At 41.5% G+C, this 20,038-nt stretch overlaps 29 non-coding genes across 29 annotated transcripts; all 29 read left to right on the top strand.

The window, feature by feature from the left end:
• Positions 1-449: 449 nt before the first annotated feature.
• On the top strand, positions 450-521 carry trnaq-cug (transfer RNA glutamine (anticodon CUG)). The gene has a single exon. It is a non-coding gene; the product is annotated as a tRNA-Gln (tRNA).
• Positions 522-793: 272 nt separating this feature from the next.
• On the top strand, positions 794-876 carry trnal-cag (transfer RNA leucine (anticodon CAG)). Its single transcript has one exon. It is a non-coding gene; the product is annotated as a tRNA-Leu (tRNA).
• A 1,283-nt stretch (positions 877-2,159) lies between these two features.
• Positions 2,160-2,231, top strand: trnaq-cug (transfer RNA glutamine (anticodon CUG)). The gene has a single exon. It is a non-coding gene; the product is annotated as a tRNA-Gln (tRNA).
• Positions 2,232-3,224: 993 nt separating this feature from the next.
• On the top strand, positions 3,225-3,296 carry trnaq-cug (transfer RNA glutamine (anticodon CUG)). The gene has a single exon. It is a non-coding gene; the product is annotated as a tRNA-Gln (tRNA).
• A 272-nt stretch (positions 3,297-3,568) lies between these two features.
• trnal-cag (transfer RNA leucine (anticodon CAG)) lies at positions 3,569-3,651 on the top strand. The gene has a single exon. It is a non-coding gene; the product is annotated as a tRNA-Leu (tRNA).
• A 155-nt stretch (positions 3,652-3,806) lies between these two features.
• Positions 3,807-3,878, top strand: trnaq-cug (transfer RNA glutamine (anticodon CUG)). The gene has a single exon. It is a non-coding gene; the product is annotated as a tRNA-Gln (tRNA).
• Positions 3,879-4,357: 479 nt separating this feature from the next.
• On the top strand, positions 4,358-4,429 carry trnaq-cug (transfer RNA glutamine (anticodon CUG)). The gene has a single exon. It is a non-coding gene; the product is annotated as a tRNA-Gln (tRNA).
• A 479-nt stretch (positions 4,430-4,908) lies between these two features.
• On the top strand, positions 4,909-4,980 carry trnaq-cug (transfer RNA glutamine (anticodon CUG)). The gene has a single exon. It is a non-coding gene; the product is annotated as a tRNA-Gln (tRNA).
• A 272-nt stretch (positions 4,981-5,252) lies between these two features.
• trnal-cag (transfer RNA leucine (anticodon CAG)) lies at positions 5,253-5,335 on the top strand. The gene has a single exon. It is a non-coding gene; the product is annotated as a tRNA-Leu (tRNA).
• A 1,901-nt stretch (positions 5,336-7,236) lies between these two features.
• trnaq-cug (transfer RNA glutamine (anticodon CUG)) lies at positions 7,237-7,308 on the top strand. Its single transcript has one exon. It is a non-coding gene; the product is annotated as a tRNA-Gln (tRNA).
• Positions 7,309-8,811: 1,503 nt separating this feature from the next.
• Positions 8,812-8,883, top strand: trnaq-cug (transfer RNA glutamine (anticodon CUG)). Its single transcript has one exon. It is a non-coding gene; the product is annotated as a tRNA-Gln (tRNA).
• Positions 8,884-9,362: 479 nt separating this feature from the next.
• On the top strand, positions 9,363-9,434 carry trnaq-cug (transfer RNA glutamine (anticodon CUG)). Its single transcript has one exon. It is a non-coding gene; the product is annotated as a tRNA-Gln (tRNA).
• Positions 9,435-9,913: 479 nt separating this feature from the next.
• Positions 9,914-9,985, top strand: trnaq-cug (transfer RNA glutamine (anticodon CUG)). Its single transcript has one exon. It is a non-coding gene; the product is annotated as a tRNA-Gln (tRNA).
• A 273-nt stretch (positions 9,986-10,258) lies between these two features.
• Positions 10,259-10,341, top strand: trnal-cag (transfer RNA leucine (anticodon CAG)). The gene has a single exon. It is a non-coding gene; the product is annotated as a tRNA-Leu (tRNA).
• A 155-nt stretch (positions 10,342-10,496) lies between these two features.
• On the top strand, positions 10,497-10,568 carry trnaq-cug (transfer RNA glutamine (anticodon CUG)). The gene has a single exon. It is a non-coding gene; the product is annotated as a tRNA-Gln (tRNA).
• A 245-nt stretch (positions 10,569-10,813) lies between these two features.
• trnal-cag (transfer RNA leucine (anticodon CAG)) lies at positions 10,814-10,896 on the top strand. The gene has a single exon. It is a non-coding gene; the product is annotated as a tRNA-Leu (tRNA).
• Positions 10,897-12,102: 1,206 nt separating this feature from the next.
• On the top strand, positions 12,103-12,174 carry trnaq-cug (transfer RNA glutamine (anticodon CUG)). The gene has a single exon. It is a non-coding gene; the product is annotated as a tRNA-Gln (tRNA).
• Positions 12,175-12,447: 273 nt separating this feature from the next.
• On the top strand, positions 12,448-12,530 carry trnal-cag (transfer RNA leucine (anticodon CAG)). The gene has a single exon. It is a non-coding gene; the product is annotated as a tRNA-Leu (tRNA).
• An 881-nt stretch (positions 12,531-13,411) lies between these two features.
• On the top strand, positions 13,412-13,483 carry trnaq-cug (transfer RNA glutamine (anticodon CUG)). The gene has a single exon. It is a non-coding gene; the product is annotated as a tRNA-Gln (tRNA).
• A 479-nt stretch (positions 13,484-13,962) lies between these two features.
• trnaq-cug (transfer RNA glutamine (anticodon CUG)) lies at positions 13,963-14,034 on the top strand. The gene has a single exon. It is a non-coding gene; the product is annotated as a tRNA-Gln (tRNA).
• A 479-nt stretch (positions 14,035-14,513) lies between these two features.
• trnaq-cug (transfer RNA glutamine (anticodon CUG)) lies at positions 14,514-14,585 on the top strand. The gene has a single exon. It is a non-coding gene; the product is annotated as a tRNA-Gln (tRNA).
• Positions 14,586-14,858: 273 nt separating this feature from the next.
• Positions 14,859-14,941, top strand: trnal-cag (transfer RNA leucine (anticodon CAG)). The gene has a single exon. It is a non-coding gene; the product is annotated as a tRNA-Leu (tRNA).
• Positions 14,942-15,693: 752 nt separating this feature from the next.
• Positions 15,694-15,765, top strand: trnaq-cug (transfer RNA glutamine (anticodon CUG)). Its single transcript has one exon. It is a non-coding gene; the product is annotated as a tRNA-Gln (tRNA).
• A 479-nt stretch (positions 15,766-16,244) lies between these two features.
• Positions 16,245-16,316, top strand: trnaq-cug (transfer RNA glutamine (anticodon CUG)). The gene has a single exon. It is a non-coding gene; the product is annotated as a tRNA-Gln (tRNA).
• A 273-nt stretch (positions 16,317-16,589) lies between these two features.
• On the top strand, positions 16,590-16,672 carry trnal-cag (transfer RNA leucine (anticodon CAG)). Its single transcript has one exon. It is a non-coding gene; the product is annotated as a tRNA-Leu (tRNA).
• Positions 16,673-17,955: 1,283 nt separating this feature from the next.
• trnaq-cug (transfer RNA glutamine (anticodon CUG)) lies at positions 17,956-18,027 on the top strand. The gene has a single exon. It is a non-coding gene; the product is annotated as a tRNA-Gln (tRNA).
• A 993-nt stretch (positions 18,028-19,020) lies between these two features.
• On the top strand, positions 19,021-19,092 carry trnaq-cug (transfer RNA glutamine (anticodon CUG)). Its single transcript has one exon. It is a non-coding gene; the product is annotated as a tRNA-Gln (tRNA).
• Positions 19,093-19,571: 479 nt separating this feature from the next.
• trnaq-cug (transfer RNA glutamine (anticodon CUG)) lies at positions 19,572-19,643 on the top strand. The gene has a single exon. It is a non-coding gene; the product is annotated as a tRNA-Gln (tRNA).
• Positions 19,644-19,916: 273 nt separating this feature from the next.
• Positions 19,917-19,999, top strand: trnal-cag (transfer RNA leucine (anticodon CAG)). The gene has a single exon. It is a non-coding gene; the product is annotated as a tRNA-Leu (tRNA).
• Positions 20,000-20,038: the final 39 nt, after the last annotated feature.

Raw genomic sequence — 20,038 nt, 5'->3', positions numbered from 1 at the left:
TCTTACCTTTCTACATAGTCAAGGTCAGCACCTGAACAACACTGATTGACTCCACATTAGGCTTGCTAAAACTTTGATATCTCTTTCATCATCTCAATAGGCAAGATATTTGCACCCGAGGCCTTTTGATTGTTTCAACTTTTTAAATCTCACATTTGGCTTCAACTTTTTAAAACTCACATTTGCCGATATCTTTACTAGCTTTTGATCGAATTTTTTGGGCTTATTTATATGTTTTAGTAGTCAGGATGGCCGAGCGGTCTAAGGCGCTGGGTTCAAATCCAACTTCTGACAGCTTACCTATGCAGTTACTTGGTCACTGGAGAGATTAACTGCATCGGGTGTTTTCCTTTGCAAACACATTTTGAATTCTATTCACAGCATCTCTCCAAGCATGTAACTTGTGGATGAGATGGGCTTGCGGGCCTCAGATTACCTCAACTGAACAGGGTTCCATGGTGTAATGGCTAGCACTCTGGACTCTGAATCCAGTGATCCGAGTTCAAATCTCGGTGGGACCTACAGTTAAAGATGTACCACATTTATAGCACTCTTACCTTTCTACATAGTCAAGGTCAGCACCTGAACAACACTGATTGACTCCACATTAGGCTTGCTAAAACTTTGATATCTCTTTCATCATCTCAATAGGCAAGATATTTGCACCCGAGGCCTTTTGATTGTTTCAACTTTTTAAATCTCACATTTGGCTTCAACTTTTTAAAACTCACATTTGCCGATATCTTTACTAGCTTTTGATCGAATTTTTTGGGCTTATTTATATGTTTTAGTAGTCAGGATGGCCGAGCGGTCTAAGGCGCTGCGTTCAGGTCGCAGTCTCCATTGGAGGCGTGGGTTCAAATCCCACTTCTGACAGCTTACCTATGCAGTTACTTGGTCACTGGAGAGATTAACTGCATCGCGTGTTTTCCTTTGCAAACACATTTTGAATTCTATTCACAGCATCTCTCCAAGCATCTGACAGCTTACCTATGCAGTTACTTGGTCACTGGAGAGATTAACTGCATCGGGTGTTTTCCTTTGCAAACACATTTTGAATTCTATTCACAGCATCTCTCCAAGCATCTAACTGGTGGATGAGATTGGCTTGCGGGCCTCAGATTACCACAACTGAATCCAGTGATCCGAGTTCAAATCTCGGTGGGACCTACAGTTAAAGATGTACCACATTTATAGCACTCTTACCTTTCTACATAGTCAAGGTCAGCACCTGAACAACACTGATTGACTCCACATTAGGCTTGCTAAAACTTTGATATCTCTTTCATCATCTCTACAGGCAAGATATTTGCACCCGAGGCCTTTTGATTGTTTCAACTTTTTAAATCTCACATTTGGCTTCAACTTTTTAAAACTCACATTTGCCGATATCTTTACTAGCTTTTGATCGAATTTTTTGGGCTTATTTATATGTTTTAGTAGTCAGGATGGCCGAGCGGTCTAAGGCGCTGGGTTCAAATCCAACTTCTGACAGCTTACCTATGCAGTTACTTGGTCATTGGAGAGATTAACTGCATCGGGTGTTTTCCTTTGCAAACACATTTTGAATTCTATTCACAGCATCTCTCCAAGCATCTAACTGGTGGATGAGATTGGCTTGCGGGCCTCAGATTACCACAACTGAATCCAGTGATCCGAGTTCAAATCTCGGTGGGACCTACAGTTAAAGATGTACTACATTTATAGCACTCTTACCTTTCTACATAGTCAAGGTCAGCACCTGAACAACACTGATTGACTCCACATTAGGCTTGCTAAAACTTTGATATCTCTTTCATCATCTCAATAGGCAAGATATTTGCACCCGAGGCCTTTTGATTGTTTCAACTTTTTAAATCTCACATTTGGCTTCAACTTTTTAAAACTCACATTTGCCGATATCTTTACTAGCTTTTGATCGAATTTTTTGGGCTTATTTATATGTTTTAGTAGTCAGGATGGCCGAGCGGTCTAAGGCGCTGGGTTCAAATCCAACTTCTGACAGCTTACCTATGCAGTTACTTGGTCACTGGAGAGATTAACTGCATCGGGTGTTTTCCTTTGCAAACACATTTTGAATTCTATTCACAGCATCTCTCCAAGCATCTAACTTGTGGATGAGATGGGCTTGCAGGCCTCAGATTACCTCAACTGAACAGGGTTCCATGGTGTAATGGCTAGCACTCTGGACTCTGAATCCAGTGATCCGAGTTCAAATCTCGGTGGGACCTACAGTTAAAGATGTACCACATTTATAGCACTCTTACCTTTCTACATAGTCAAGGTCAGCACCTGAACAACACTGATTGACTCCACATCAGCCTTGCTAAAACTTTGATATGTCTTTCATCATCTCAATAGGCAAGATATTTACACCTGAGGCATTTTGATCGTTTCAACTTTTTAAATCTCACATTTGCCGATATCTTTGCTAGCTTTTGATCGAATTTTTTGGGCTTATTTATATGTTTGATTAGTCAGGATGGCCGAGCGGTCTAAGGTGCTGCCTTCAGGTCGCAGTCTCCATTGGAGGTGTGGGTTCAAATCCAACTTCTGACAGCTTACCTATTCAGTTACTTGGTCACTGGAGAGATTAACTGCATCGGGTGTTTTCCTTTGCAAACACATTTTGAATTCTATTCACAGCATCTCTCCAAGCATCTAACTGGTGGATGAGATTGGCTTGCGGGCCTCAGATTACCACACCTGAATCCAGTGATCCGAGTTCAAATCTCGGTGGGACCTACAGTTAAAGATGTACCACATTTATAGCACTCTTACCTTTCTACATAGTCAAGGTCAGCACCTGAACAACACTGATTGACTCCACATTAGGCTTGCTAAAACTTTGATATCTCTTTCATCATCTCTACAGGCAAGATATTTGCACCCGAGGCCTTTTGATTGTTTCAACTTTTTAAATCTCACATTTGGCTTCAACTTTTTAAAACTCACATTTGCCGATATCTTTACTAGCTTTTGATCAAATTTTTTGGGCTTATTTATATGTTTTAGTAGTCAGGATGGCCGAGCGGTCTAAGGCGCTGGGTTCAAATCCAACTTCTGACAGCTTACCTATGCAGTTACTTGGTCACTGGAGAGATTAACTGCATCGGGTGTTTTCCTTTGCAAACACATTTTGAATTCTATTCACAGCATCTCTCCAAGCATCTAACTTGTGGATGAGATGGGCTTGCGGGCCTCAGATTACCTCAACTGAACAGGGTTCCATGGTGTAATGGCTAGCACTCTGGACTCTGAATCCAGTGATCTGAGTTCAAATCTCGGTGGGACCTACAGTTAAAGATGTACCACATTTATAGCACTCTTACCTTTCTACATAGTCAAGGTCAGCACCTGAACAACACTGATTGACTCCACATTAGGCTTGCTAAAACTTTGATATCTCTTTCATCATCTCAATAGGCAAGATATTTGCACCCGAGGCCTTTTGATTGTTTCAACTTTTTAAATCTCACATTTGGCTTCAACTTTTTAAAACTCACATTTGCCGATATCTTTACTAGCTTTTGATCGAATTTTTTGGGCTTATTTATATGTTTTAGTAGTCAGGATGGCCGAGCGGTCTAAGGCGCTGCGTTCAGGTCGCAGTCTCCATTGGAGGCGTGGGTTCAAATCCCACTTCTGACAGCTTACCTATGCACTTACTTGGTCACTGGAGAGATTAACTGCATCGCGTGTTTTCCTTTGCAAACACATTTTGAATTCTATTCACAGCATCTCTCCAAGCATCTAACTGGTGGATGAGATGGGGTTGCGGGCCTAAGATTACCTCAACTGAACAGGGTTCCATGGTGTAATGGCTAGCACTCTGGACTCTGAATCCAGTGATCCGAGTTCAAATCTCGGTGGGACCTACAGTTAAAGATGTACCACATTTATAGCACTCTTACCTTTCTACATAGTCAAGGTCAGCACCTGAACAACACTGATTGACTCCACATCAGCCTTGCTAAAACTTTGATATGTCTTTCATCATCTCAATAGGCAAGATATTTGCACCTGAGGCATTTTGATCGTTTCAACTTTTTAAATCTCACATTTGGCTTCAACTTTTTAAAACTCACATTTGCCGATATCTTTACTAGCTTTTGATCGAATTTTTTGGGCTTATTTATATGTTTTAGTAGTCAGGATGGCCGAGCGGTCTAAGGCGCTGGGTTCAAATCCAACTTCTGACAGCTTACCTATGCAGTTACTTGGTCACTGGAGAGATTAACTGCATCAGGTGTTTTCCTTTGCAAACACATTTTGAATTCTATTCACAGCATCTCTCCAAGCATCTAACTTGTGGATGAGATGGGCTTGCGGGCCTCAGATTACCTCAACTGAACAGGGTTCCATGGTGTAATGGCTAGCACTCTGGACTCTGAATCCAGTGATCCGAGTTCAAATCTCGGTGGGACCTACAGTTAAAGATGTACCACATTTATAGCACTCTTACCTTTCTACATAGTCAAGGTCAGCACCTGAACAACACTGATTGACTCCACATTAGGCTTGCTAAAACTTTGATATCTCTTTCATCATCTCAATAGGCAAGATATTTGCACCCGAGGCCTTTTGATTGTTTCAACTTTTTAAATCTCACATTTGGCTTCAACTTTTTAAAACTCACATTTGCCGATATCTTTACTAGCTTTTGATCGATTTTTTTGGGCTTATTTATATGTTTTAGTAGTCAGGATGGCCGAGCGGTCTAAGGCGCTGGGTTCAAATCCAACTTCTGACAGCTTACCTATGCAGTTACTTGGTCACTGGAGAGATTAACTGCATCGGGTGTTTTCCTTTGCAAACACATTTTGAATTCTATTCACAGCATCTCTCCAAGCATCTAACTTGTGGATGAGATGGGCTTGCGGGCCTCAGATTACCTCAACTGAACAGGGTTCCATGGTGTAATGGCTAGCACTCTGGACTCTGAATCCAGTGATCCGAGTTCAAATCTCGGTGGGACCTACAGTTAAAGATGTACCACATTTATAGCACTCTTACCTTTCTACATAGTCAAGGTCAGCACCTGAACAACACTGATTGACTCCACATTAGGCTTGCTAAAACTTTGATATCTCTTTCATCATCTCAATAGGCAAGATATTTGCACCCGAGGCCTTTTGATTGTTTCAACTTTTTAAATCTCACATTTGGCTTCAACTTTTTAAAACTCACATTTGCCGATATCTTTACTAGCTTTTGATCGAATTTTTTGGGCTTATTTATATGTTTTAGTAGTCAGGATGGCCGAGCGGTCTAAGGCGCTGCGTTCAGGTCGCAGTCTCCATTGGAGGCGTGGGTTCAAATCCCACTTCTGACAGCTTACCTATGCAGTTACTTGGTCACTGGAGAGATTAACTGCATCGCGTGTTTTCCTTTGCAAACACATTTTGAATTCTATTCACAGCATCTCTCCAAGCATCTGACAGCTTACCTATGCAGTTACTTGGTCACTGGAGAGATTAACTGCATCGCGTGTTTTCCTTTGCAAACACATTTTGAATTCTATTCACAGCATCTCTCCAAGCATCTGACAGCTTACCTATGCAGTTACTTGGTCACTGGAGAGATTAACTGCATCGGGTGTTTTCCTTTGCAAACACATTTTGAATTCTATTCACAGCATCTCTCCAAGCATCTAACTGGTGGATGAGATTGGCTTGCGGGCCTCAGATTACCACAACTGAATCCAGTGATCCGAGTTCAAATCTCGGTGGGACCTACAGTTAAAGATGTACCACATTTATAGCACTCTTACCTTTCTACATAGTCAAGGTCAGCACCTGAACAACACTGATTGACTCCACATTAGGCTTGCTAAAACTTTGATATCTCTTTCATCATCTCTACAGGCAAGATATTTGCACCCGAGGCCTTTTGATTGTTTCAACTTTTTAAATCTCACATTTGGCTTCAACTTTTTAAAACTCACATTTGCCGATATCTTTACTAGCTTTTGATCGAATTTTTTGGGCTTATTTATATGTTTTAGTAGTCAGGATGGCCGAGCGGTCTAAGGCGCTGGGTTCAAATCCAACTTCTGACAGCTTACCTATGCAGTTACTTGGTCATTGGAGAGATTAACTGCATCGGGTGTTTTCCTTTGCAAACACATTTTGAATTCTATTCACAGCATCTCTCCAAGCATCTAACTGGTGGATGAGATTGGCTTGCGGGCCTCAGATTACCACAACTGAATCCAGTGATCTGAGTTCAAATCTCGGTGGGACCTACAGTTAAAGATGTACTACATTTATAGCACTCTTACCTTTCTACATAGTCAAGGTCAGCACCTGAACAACACTGATTGACTCCACATTAGGCTTGCTAAAACTTTGATATCTCTTTCATCATCTCAATAGGCAAGATATTTGCACCCGAGGCCTTTTGATTGTTTCAACTTTTTAAATCTCACATTTGGCTTCAACTTTTTAAAACTCACATTTGCCGATATCTTTACTAGCTTTTGATCGAATTTTTTGGGCTTATTTATAGGTTTTAGTAGTCAGGATGGCCGAGCGGTCTAAGGCGCTGGGTTCAAATCCAACTTCTGACAGCTTACCTATGCAGTTACTTGGTCACTGGAGAGATTAACTGCATCGGGTGTTTTCCTTTGCAAACACATTTTGAATTCTATTCACAGCATCTCTCCAAGCATCTAACTGGTGGATGAGATTGGCTTGCGGGCCTCAGATTACCACAACTGAATCCAGTGATCCGAGTTCAAATCTCGGTGGGACCTACAGTTAAAGATGTACTACATTTATAGCACTCTTACCTTTCTACATAGTCAAGGTCAGCACCTGAACAACACTGATTGACTCCACATTAGGCTTGCTAAAACTTTGATATCTCTTTCATCATCTCTACAGGCAAGATATTTGCACCCGAGGCCTTTTGATTGTTTCAACTTTTTAAATCTCACATTTGGCTTCAACTTTTTAAAACTCACATTTGCCGATATCTTTACTAGCTTTTGATCAAATTTTTTGGGCTTATTTATATGTTTTAGTAGTCAGGATGGCCGAGCGGTCTAAGGCGCTGGGTTCAAATCCAACTTCTGACAGCTTACCTATGCAGTTACTTGGTCACTGGAGAGATTAACTGCATCGGGTGTTTTCCTTTGCAAACACATTTTGAATTCTATTCACAGCATCTCTCCAAGCATCTAACTGGTGGATGAGATGGGCTTGCGGGCCTAAGATTACCTCAACTGAACAGGGTTCCATGGTGTAATGGCTAGCACTCTGGACTCTGAATCCAGTGATCCGAGTTCAAATCTCGGTGGGACCTACAGTTAAAGATGTACCACATTTATAGCACTCTTACCTTTCTACATAGTCAAGGTCAGCACCTGAACAACACTGATTGACTCCACATCAGCCTTGCTAAAACTTTGATTTGTCTTTCATCATCTCAATAGGCAAGATATTTGCACCTGAGGCATTTTGATCGTTTCAACTTTTTAAATCTCACATTTGCCGATATCTTTGCTAGCTTTTGATCGAATTTTTTGGGCTTATTTATATGTTTGAGTAGTCAGGATGGCCGAGCGGTCTAAGGTGCTGCCTTCAGGTCGCAGTCTCCATTGGAGGTGGGGGTTCAAATCCAACTTCTGACAGCTTACCTATGCAGTTACTTGGTCACTGGAGAGATTAACTGCATCGGGTGTTTTCCTTTGCAAACACATTTTGAATTCTATTCACAGCATCTCTCCAAGCATCTAACTGGTGGATGAGATTGGCTTGCGGGCCTCAGATTACCACAACTGAATCCAGTGATCCGAGTTCAAATCTCGGTGGGACCTACAGTTAAAGATGTACCACATTTATAGCACTCTTACCTTTCTACATAGTCAAGGTCAGCACCTGAACAACACTGATTGACTCCACATTAGGCTTGCTAAAACTTTGATATCTCTTTCATCATCTCTACAGGCAAGATATTTGCACCCGAGGCCTTTTGATTGTTTCAACTTTTTAAATCTCACATTTGGCTTCAACTTTTTAAAACTCACATTTGCCGATATCTTTACTAGCTTTTGATCGAATTTTTTGGGCTTATTTATATGTTTTAGTAGTCAGGATGGCCGAGCGGTCTAAGGCGCTGGGTTCAAATCCAACTTCTGACAGCTTACCTATGCAGTTACTTGGTCATTGGAGAGATTAACTGCATCGGGTGTTTTCCTTTGCAAACACATTTTGAATTCTATTCACAGCATCTCTCCAAGCATCTAACTGGTGGATGAGATTGGCTTGCGGGCCTCAGATTACCACAACTGAATCCAGTGATCCGAGTTCAAATCTCGGTGGGACCTACAGTTAAAGATGTACTACATTTATAGCACTCTTACCTTTCTACATATTCAAGGTCAGCACCTGAACAACACTGATTGACTCCACATTAGGCTTGCTAAAACTTTGATATCTCTTTCATCATCTCTACAGGCAAGATATTTGCACCCGAGGCCTTTTGATTGTTTCAACTTTTTAAATCTCACATTTGGCTTCAACTTTTTAAAACTCACATTTGCCGATATCTTTACTAGCTTTTGATCGAATTTTTTGGGCTTATTTATATGTTTTAGTAGTCAGGATGGCCGAGCGGTCTAAGGCGCTGGGTTCAAATCCAACTTCTGACAGCTTACCTATGCAGTTACTTGGTCATTGGAGAGATTAACTGCATCGGGTGTTTTCCTTTGCAAACACATTTTGAATTCTATTCACAGCATCTCTCCAAGCATCTAACTTGTGGATGAGATGGGCTTGCGGGCCTCAGATTACCTCAACTGAACAGGGTTCCATGGTGTAATGGCTAGCACTCTGGACTCTGAATCCAGTGATCCGAGTTCAAATCTCGGTGGGACCTACAGTTAAAGATGTACCACATTTATAGCAGTCTTACCTTTCTACATAGTCAAGGTCAGCACCTGAACAACACTGATTGACTCCACATTAGGCTTGCTAAAACTTTGATATCTCTTTCATCATCTCAATAGGCAAGATATTTGCACCCGAGGCCTTTTGATTGTTTCAACTTTTTAAATCTCACATTTGGCTTCAACTTTTTAAAACTCACATTTGCCGATATCTTTACTAGCTTTTGATCGAATTTTTTGGGCTTATTTATATGTTTTAGTAGTCAGGATGGCCGAGCGGTCTAAGGCGCTGGGTTCAAATCCAACTTCTGACAGCTTACCTATGCAGTTACTTGGTCACTGGAGAGATTAACTGCATCAGGTGTTTTCCTTTGCAAACACATTTTGAATTCTATTCACAGCATCTCTCCAAGCATCTAACTTGTGGATGAGATGGGCTTGCGGGCCTCAGATTACCTCAACTGAACAGGGTTCCATGGTGTAATGGCTAGCACTCTGGACTCTGAATCCAGTGATCCGAGTTCAAATCTCGGTGGGACCTACAGTTAAAGATGTACCACATTTATAGCACTCTTACCTTTCTACATAGGCAAGGTCAGCACCTGAACAACACTGATTGACTCCACATTAGGCTTGCTAAAACTTTGATATCTCTTTCATCATCTCAATAGGCAAGATATTTGCACCCGAGGCCTTTTGATTGTTTCAACTTTTTAAATCTCACATTTGGCTTCAACTTTTTAAAACTCACATTTGCCGATATCTTTACTAGCTTTTGATCGATTTTTTTGGGCTTATTTATATGTTTTAGTAGTCAGGATGGCCGAGCGGTCTAAGGCGCTGGGTTCAAATCCAACTTCTGACAGCTTACCTATGCAGTTACTTGGTCACTGGAGAGATTAACTGCATCGGGTGTTTTCCTTTGCAAACACATTTTGAATTCTATTCACAGCATCTCTCCAAGCATCTAACTTGTGGATGAGATGGGCTTGCGGGCCTCAGATTACCTCAACTGAACAGGGTTCCATGGTGTAATGGCTAGCACTCTGGACTCTGAATCCAGTGATCCGAGTTCAAATCTCGGTGGGACCTACAGTTAAAGATGTACCACATTTATAGCACTCTTACCTTTCTACATAGTCAAGGTCAGCACCTGAACAACACTGATTGACTCCACATTAGGCTTGCTAAAACTTTGATATCTCTTTCATCATCTCAATAGGCAAGATATTTGCACCCGAGGCCTTTTGATTGTTTCAACTTTTTAAATCTCACATTTGGCTTCAACTTTTTAAAACTCACATTTGCCGATATCTTTACTAGCTTTTGATCGAATTTCTTTGGGCTTATTTAGATGTTTTAGTAGTCAGGATGGCCGAGCGGTCTAAGGCGCTGCGTTCAGGTCGCAGTCTCCATTGGAGGCGTGGGTTCAAATCCCACTTCTGACAGCTTACCTATGCAGTTACTTGGTCACTGGAGAGATTAACTGCATCGCGTGTTTTCCTTTGCAAACACATTTTGAATTCTATTCACAGCATCTCTCCAAGCATCTAACTGGTGGATGAGATGGGGTTGCGGGCCTAAGATTACCTCAACTGAACAGGGTTCCATGGTGTAATGGCTAGCACTCTGGACTCTGAATCCAGTGATCCGAGTTCAAATCTCGGTGGGACCTACAGTTAAAGATGTACCACATTTATAGCACTCTTACCTTTCTACATAGTCAAGGTCAGCACCTGAACAACACTGATTGACTCCACATCAGCCTTGCTAAAACTTTGATATGTCTTTCATCATCTCAATAGGCAAGATATTTGCACCTGAGGCATTTTGATCGTTTCAACTTTTTAAATCTCACATTTGCCGATATCTTTGCTAGCTTTTGATCAAATTTTTTGGGCTTATTTATATGTTTGAGTAGTCAGGATGGCCGAGCAGTCTAAGGCGCTGCGTTCAGGTCGCAGTCTCCATTGGAGGCGTGGGTTCAAATCCCACTTCTGACAGCTTACCTATGCAGTTACTTGGTCACTGGAGAGATTAACTGCATCGGGTTTTTTCCTTAGCAAACACATTTTGAATTCTATTCACAGCATCTCTCCAAGCATCTAACTGGTGGATGAGATTGGCTTGCGGGCCTCAGATTACCACAACTGAATCCAGTGATCCGAGTTCAAATCTCGGTGGGACCTACAGTTAAAGATGTACCACATTTATAGCACTCTTACCTTTCTACATAGTCAAGGTCAGCACCTGAACAACACTGATTGACTCCACATTAGGCTTGCTAAAACTTTGATATCTCTTTCATCATCTCTACAGGCAAGATATTTGCACCCGAGGCCTTTTGATTGTTTCAACTTTTTAAATCTCACATTTGGTTTCAACTTTTTAAATCTCACATTTGCCGATATCTTTGCTAGCTTTTGATCGAATTTTTTGGGCTTATTTATATGTTTGAGTAGTCAGGATGGCCGAGCGGTCTAAGGTGCTGCCTTCAGGTCGCAGTCTCCATTGGAGGTGGGGGTTCAAATCCAACTTCTGACAGCTTACCTATGCAGTTACTTGGTCACTGGAGAGATTAACTGCATCGGGTGTTTTCCTTTGCAAACACATTTTGAATTCTATTCACAGCATCTCTCCAAGCATCTAACTGGTGGATGAGATTGGCTTGCGGGCCTCAGATTACCACAACTGAATCCAGTGATCCGAGTTCAAATCTCGGTGGGACCTACAGTTAAAGATGTACCACATTTATAGCACTCTTACCTTTCTACATAGTCAAGGTCAGCACCTGAACAACACTGATTGACTCCACATTAGGCTTGCTAAAACTTTGATATCTCTTTCATCATCTCAATAGGCAAGATATTTGCACCCGAGGCCTTTTGATTGTTTCAACTTTTTAAATCTCACATTTGGCTTCAACTTTTTAAAACTCACATTTGCCGATATCTTTACTAGCTTTTGATCGATTTTTTTGGGCTTATTTATATGTTTTAGTAGTCAGGATGGCCGAGCGGTCTAAGGCGCTGGGTTCAAATCCAACTTCTGACAGCTTACCTATGCAGTTACTTGGTCACTGGAGAGATTAACTGCATCGGGTGTTTTCCTTTGCAAACACATTTTGAATTCTATTCACAGCATCTCTCCAAGCATCTAACTTGTGGATGAGATGGGCTTGCGGGCCTCAGATTACCTCAACTGAACAGGGTTCCATGGTGTAATGGCTAGCACTCTGGACTCTGAATCCAGTGATCCGAGTTCAAATCTCGGTGGGACCTACAGTTAAAGATGTACCACATTTATAGCACTCTTACCTTTCTACATAGTCAAGGTCAGCACCTGAACAACACTGATTGACTCCACATTAGGCTTGCTAAAACTTTGATATCTCTTTCATCATCTCAATAGGCAAGATATTTGCACCCGAGGCCTTTTGATTGTTTCAACTTTTTAAATCTCACATTTGGCTTCAACTTTTTAAAACTCACATTTGCCGATATCTTTACTAGCTTTTGATCGAATTTCTTTGGGCTTATTTATATGTTTTAGTAGTCAGGATGGCCGAGCGGTCTAAGGCGCTGCGTTCAGGTCGCAGTCTCCATTGGAGGCGTGGGTTCAAATCCCACTTCTGACAGCTTACCTATGCAGTTACTTGGTCACTGGAGAGATTAACTGCATCGCGTGTTTTCCTTTGCAAACACATTTTGAATTCTATTCACAGCATCTCTCCAAGCATCTGACAGCTTACCTATGCAGTTACTTGGTCACTGGAGAGATTAACTGCATCGCGTGTTTTCCTTTGCAAACACATTTTGAATTCTATTCACAGCATCTCTCCAAGCATCTGACAGCTTACCTATGCAGTTACTTGGTCACTGGAGAGATTAACTGCATCGGGTGTTTTCCTTTGCAAACACATTTTGAATTCTATTCACAGCATCTCTCCAAGCATCTAACTGGTGGATGAGATTGGCTTGCGGGCCTCAGATTACCACAACTGAATCCAGTGATCCGAGTTCAAATCTCGGTGGGACCTACAGTTAAAGATGTACTACATTTATAGCACTCTTACCTTTCTACATATTCAAGGTCAGCACCTGAACAACACTGATTGACTCCACATTAGGCTTGCTAAAACTTTGATATCTCTTTCATCATCTCTACAGGCAAGATATTTGCACCCGAGGCCTTTTGATTGTTTCAACTTTTTAAATCTCACATTTGGCTTCAACTTTTTAAAACTCACATTTGCCGATATCTTTACTAGCTTTTGATCGAATTTTTTGGGCTTATTTATATGTTTTAGTAGTCAGGATGGCCGAGCGGTCTAAGGCGCTGGGTTCAAATCCAACTTCTGACAGCTTACCTATGCAGTTACTTGGTCATTGGAGAGATTAACTGCATCGGGTGTTTTCCTTTGCAAACACATTTTGAATTCTATTCACAGCATCTCTCCAAGCATCTAACTTGTGGATGAGATGGGCTTGCGGGCCTCAGATTACCTCAACTGAACAGGGTTCCATGGTGTAATGGCTAGCACTCTGGACTCTGAATCCAGTGATCCGAGTTCAAATCTCGGTGGGACCTACAGTTAAAGATGTACCACATTTATAGCAGTCTTACCTTTCTACATAGTCAAGGTCAGCACCTGAACAACACTGATTGACTCCACATTAGGCTTGCTAAAACTTTGATATCTCTTTCATCATCTCAATAGGCAAGATATTTGCACCCGAGGCCTTTTGATTGTTTCAACTTTTTAAATCTCACATTTGGCTTCAACTTTTTAAAACTCACATTTGCCGATATCTTTACTAGCTTTTGATCGAATTTTTTGGGCTTATTTATATGTTATAGTAGTCAGGATGGCCGAGCGGTCTAAGGCGCTGGGTTCAAATCCAACTTCTGACAGCTTACCTATGCAGTTACTTGGTCACTGGAGAGATTAACTGCATCAGGTGTTTTCCTTTGCAAACACATTTTGAATTCTATTCACAGCATCTCTCCAAGCATCTAACTTGTGGATGAGATGGGCTTGCGGGCCTCAGATTACCTCAACTGAACAGGGTTCCATGGTGTAATGGCTAGCACTCTGGACTCTGAATCCAGTGATCCGAGTTCAAATCTCGGTGGGACCTACAGTTAAAGATGTACCACATTTATAGCACTCTTACCTTTCTACATAGGCAAGGTCAGCACCTGAACAACACTGATTGACTCCACATTAGGCTTGCTAAAACTTTGATATCTCTTTCATCATCTCAATAGGCAAGATATTTGCACCCGAGGCCTTTTGATTGTTTCAACTTTTTAAATCTCACATTTGGCTTCAACTTTTTAAAACTCACATTTGCCGATATCTTTACTAGCTTTTGATCGATTTTTTTGGGCTTATTTATATGTTTTAGTAGTCAGGATGGCCGAGCGGTCTAAGGCGCTGGGTTCAAATCCAACTTCTGACAGCTTACCTATGCAGTTACTTGGTCACTGGAGAGATTAACTGCATCGGGTGTTTTCCTTTGCAAACACATTTTGAATTCTATTCACAGCATCTCTCCAAGCATCTAACTTGTGGATGAGATGGGCTTGCGGGCCTCAGATTACCTCAACTGAACAGGGTTCCATGGTGTAATGGCTAGCACTCTGGACTCTGAATCCAGTGATCCGAGTTCAAATCTCGGTGGGACCTACAGTTAAAGATGTACCACATTTATAGCACTCTTACCTTTCTACATAGTCAAGGTCAGCACCTGAACAACACTGATTGACTCCACATTAGGCTTGCTAAAACTTTGATATCTCTTTCATCATCTCAATAGGCAAGATATTTGCACCCGAGGCCTTTTGATTGTTTCAACTTTTTAAATCTCACATTTGGCTTCAACTTTTTAAAACTCACATTTGCCGATATCTTTACTAGCTTTTGATCGAATTTCTTTGGGCTTATTTATATGTTTTAGTAGTCAGGATGGCCGAGCGGTCTAAGGCGCTGCGTTCAGGTCGCAGTCTCCATTGGAGGTGTGGGTTCAAATCCCACTTCTGACAGCTTACCTATGCAGTTACTTGGTCACTGGAGAGATTAACTGCATCGCGTGTTTTCCTTTGCAAACACATTTTGAATTCTATTCACAGCATCTCTCCAAGCATCTGACAGCTTACCTATGCAGTTACTTGGTCACTGGAGAGATTAACTGCATCGGGTGTTTTCCTTTGCAAACACATTTTGAATTCTATTCACAGCATCTCTCCAAGCATCTAACTGGTGGATGAGATTGGCTTGCGGGCCTCAGATTACCACAACTGAATCCAGTGATCCGAGTTCAAATCTCGGTGGGACCTACAGTTAAAGATGTACCACATTTATAGCACTCTTACCTTTCTACATAGTCAAGGTCAGCACCTGAACAACACTGATTGACTCCACATTAGGCTTGGTAAAACTTTGATATCTCTTTCATCATCTCTACAGGCAAGATATTTGCACCCGAGGCCTTTTGATTGTTTCAACTTTTTAAATCTCACATTTGGCTTCAACTTTTTAAAACTCACATTTGCCGATATCTTTACTAGCTTTTGATCGAATTTTTTGGGCTTATTTATATGTTTTAGTAGTCAGGATGGCCGAGCGGTCTAAGGCGCTGGGTTCAAATCCAACTTCTGACAGCTTACCTATGCAGTTACTTGGTCATTGGAGAGATTAACTGCATCTTCTACGAATTCTATTCACAGCATCTCTCCAAGCATCTAACTTGTGGATGAGATGGGCTTGCGGGCCTCAGATTACCTCAACTGAACAGGGTTCCATGGTGTAATGGCTAGCACTCTGGACTCTGAATCCAGTGATCCGAGTTCAAATCTCGGTGGGACCTACAGTTAAAGATGTACCACATTTATAGCACTCTTACCTTTCTACATAGGCAAGGTCAGCACCTGAACAACACTGATTGACTCCACATTAGGCTTGCTAAAACTTTGATATCTCTTTCATCATCTCAATAGGCAAGATATTTGCACCCGAGGCCTTTTGATTGTTTCAACTTTTTAAATCTCACATTTGGCTTCAACTTTTTAAAACTCACATTTGCCGATATCTTTACTAGCTTTTGATCGATTTTTTTGGGCTTATTTATATGTTTTAGTAGTCAGGATGGCCGAGCGGTCTAAGGCGCTGGGTTCAAATCCAACTTCTGACAGCTTACCTATGCAGTTACTTGGTCACTGGAGAGATTAACTGCATCGGGTGTTTTCCTTTGCAAACACATTTTGAATTCTATTCACAGCATCTCTCCAAGCATCTAACTTGTGGATGAGATGGGCTTGCGGGCCTCAGATTACCTCAACTGAACAGGGTTCCATGGTGTAATGGCTAGCACTCTGGACTCTGAATCCAGTGATCCGAGTTCAAATCTCGGTGGGACCTACAGTTAAAGATGTACCACATTTATAGCACTCTTACCTTTCTACATAGTCAAGGTCAGCACCTGAACAACACTGATTGACTCCACATTAGGCTTGCTAAAACTTTGATATCTCTTTCATCATCTCAATAGGCAAGATATTTGCACCCGAGGCCTTTTGATTGTTTCAACTTTTTAAATCTCACATTTGGCTTCAACTTTTTAAAACTCACATTTGCCGATATCTTTACTAGCTTTTGATCGAATTTCTTTGGGCTTATTTATATGTTTTAGTAGTCAGGATGGCCGAGCGGTCTAAGGCGCTGCGTTCAGGTCGCAGTCTCCATTGGAGGCGTGGGTTCAAATCCCACTTCTGACAGCTTACCTATGCAGTTACTTGGTCACTGGAGAGATTAACTGCATCGCGTGTTTTCCTTTGCAAACACATTTTGAATTCTATTCACAGCATCTCTCCAAGCATCTGACAGCTTACCTATGCAGTTACTTGGTCACTGGAGAGATTAACTGCATCGGGTGTTTTCCTTTGCAAACACATTTTGAATTCTATTCACAGCATCTCTCCAAGCATCTAACTGGTGGATGAGATTGGCTTGCGGGCCTCAGATTACCACAACTGAATCCAGTGATCCGAGTTCAAATCTCGGTGGGACCTACAGTTAAAGATGTACCACATTTATAGCACTCTTACCTTTCTACATAGTCAAGGTCAGCACCTGAACAACACTGATTGACTCCACATTAGGCTTGCTAAAACTTTGATATCTCTTTCATCATCTCTACAGGCAAGATATTTGCACCCGAGGCCTTTTGATTGTTTCAACTTTTTAAATCTCACATTTGGCTTCAACTTTTTAAAACTCACATTTGCCGATATCTTTACTAGCTTTTGATCGAATTTTTTGGGCTTATTTATATGTTTTAGTAGTCAGGATGGCCGAGCGGTCTAAGGCGCTGGGTTCAAATCCAACTTCTGACAGCTTACCTATGCAGTTACTTGGTCATTGGAGAGATTAACTGCATCGGGTGTTTTCCTTTGCAAACACATTTTGAATTCTATTCACAGCATCTCTCCAAGCATCTAACTGGTGGATGAGATTGGCTTGCGGGCCTCAGATTACCACAACTGAATCCAGTGATCCGAGTTCAAATCTCGGTGGGACCTACAGTTAAAGATGTACTACATTTATAGCACTCTTACCTTTCTACATAGTCAAGGTCAGCACCTGAACAACACTGATTGACTCCACATTAGGCTTGCTAAAACTTTGATATCTCTTTCATCATCTCAATAGGCAAGATATTTGCACCCGAGGCCTTTTGATTGTTTCAACTTTTTAAATCTCACATTTGGCTTCAACTTTTTAAAACTCACATTTGCCGATATCTTTACTAGCTTTTGATCGAATTTTTTGGGCTTATTTATATGTTTTAGTAGTCAGGATGGCCGAGCGGTCTAAGGCGCTGGGTTCAAATCCAACTTCTGACAGCTTACCTATGCAGTTACTTGGTCATTGGAGAGATTAACTGCATCGGGTGTTTTCCTTTGCAAACACATTTTGAATTCTATTCACAGCATCTCTCCAAGCATCTAACTTGTGGATGAGATGGGCTTGCGGGCCTCAGATTACCTCAACTGAACAGGGTTCCATGGTGTAATGGCTAGCACTCTGGACTCTGAATCCAGTGATCCGAGTTCAAATCTCGGTGGGACCTACAGTTAAAGATGTACCACATTTATAGCACTCTTACCTTTCTACATAGTCAAGGTCAGCACCTGAACAACACTGATTGACTCCACATCAGCCTTGCTAAAACTTTGATATGTCTTTCATCATCTCAATAGGCAAGATATTTACACCTGAGGCATTTTGATCGTTTCAACTTTTTAAATCTCACATTTGCCGATATCTTTGCTAGCTTTTGATCGAATTTTTTGGGCTTATTTATATGTTTGATTAGTCAGGATGGCCGAGCGGTCTAAGGTGCTGCCTTCAGGTCGCAGTCTCCATTGGAGGTGTGGGTTCAAATCCAACTTCTGACAGCTTACCTATTCAGTTACTTGGTCACTGGAGAGATTAACTGCATCGGGTGTTTTCCTTTGCAAACACATTTTGAATTCTATTCACAGCATCTCTCCAAGCATCTAACTGGTGGATGAGATTGGCTTGCGGGCCTCAGATTACCACACCTGAATCCAGTGATCCGAGTTCAAATCTCGGTGGGACCTACAGTTAAAGATGTACCACATTTATAGCACTCTTACCTTTCTACATAGTCAAGATCAGCACCTGAACAACACTGATTGACTCCACATTAGGCTTGCTAAAACTTTGATATCTCTTTCATCAACTCTACAGGCAAGATATTTGCACCCGAGGCCTTTTGATTGTTTCAACTTTTTAAATCTCACATTTGGCTTCAACTTTTTAAAACTCACATTTGCCGATATCTTTACTAGCTTTTGATCGAATTTTTTGGGCTTATTTATATGTTTTAGTAGTCAGGATGGCCGAGCGGTCTAAGGCGCTGGGTTCAAATCCAACTTCTGACAGCTTACCTATGCAGTTACTTGGTCACTGGAGAGATTAACTGCATCGGGTGTTTTCCTTTGCAAACACATTTTGAATTCTATTCACAGCATCTCTCCAAGCATCTAACTTGTGGATGAGATGGGCTTGCGGGCCTCAGATTACCTCAACTGAACAGGGTTCCATGGTGTAATGGCTAGCACTCTGGACTCTGAATCCAGTGATCCGAGTTCAAATCTCGGTGGGACCTACAGTTAAAGATGTACCACATTTATAGCACTCTTACCTTTCTACATAGTCAAGGTCAGCACCTGAACAACACTGATTGACTCCACATTAGGCTTGCTAAAACTTTGATATCTCTTTCATCATCTCAATAGGCAAGATATTTGCACCCGAGGCCTTTTGATTGTTTCAACTTTTTAAATCTCACATTTGGCTTCAACTTTTTAAAACTCACATTTGCCGATATCTTTACTAGCTTTTGATCGATTTTTTTGGGCTTATTTATATGTTTTAGTAGTCAGGATGGCCGAGCGGTCTAAGGCGCTGGGTTCAAATCCAACTTCTGACAGCTTACCTATGCAGTTACTTGGTCACTGGAGAGATTAACTGCATCGGGTGTTTTCCTTTGCAAACACATTTTGAATTCTATTCACAGCATCTCTCCAAGCATCTAACTTGTGGATGAGATGGGCTTGCGGGCCTCAGATTACCTCAACTGAACAGGGTTCCATGGTGTAATGGCTAGCACTCTGGACTCTGAATCCAGTGATCCGAGTTCAAATCTCGGTGGGACCTACAGTTAAAGATGTACCACATTTATAGCACTCTTACCTTTCTACATAGTCAAGGTCAGCACCTGAACAACACTGATTGACTCCACATTAGGCTTGCTAAAACTTTGATATCTCTTTCATCATCTCAATAGGCAAGATATTTGCACCCGAGGCCTTTTGATTGTTTCAACTTTTTAAATCTCACATTTGGCTTCAACTTTTTAAAACTCACATTTGCCGATATCTTTACTAGCTTTTGATCGAATTTCTTTGGGCTTATTTATATGTTTTAGTAGTCAGGATGGCCGAGCGGTCTAAGGCGCTGCGTTCAGGTCGCAGTCTCCATTGGAGGCGTGGGTTCAAATCCCACTTCTGACAGCTTACCTATGCAGTTACTTGGTCACTGGAGAGATTAAC

Source organism: Pleuronectes platessa, chromosome 5 (assembly GCF_947347685.1).
Source record: "Pleuronectes platessa chromosome 5, fPlePla1.1, whole genome shotgun sequence".
Taxonomy (NCBI): domain Eukaryota; kingdom Metazoa; phylum Chordata; class Actinopteri; order Pleuronectiformes; family Pleuronectidae; genus Pleuronectes; species Pleuronectes platessa.
The sequence above is the reverse complement of the archived record's forward strand: the minus strand, read 5'-3'. Positions and strand labels throughout refer to the sequence as shown.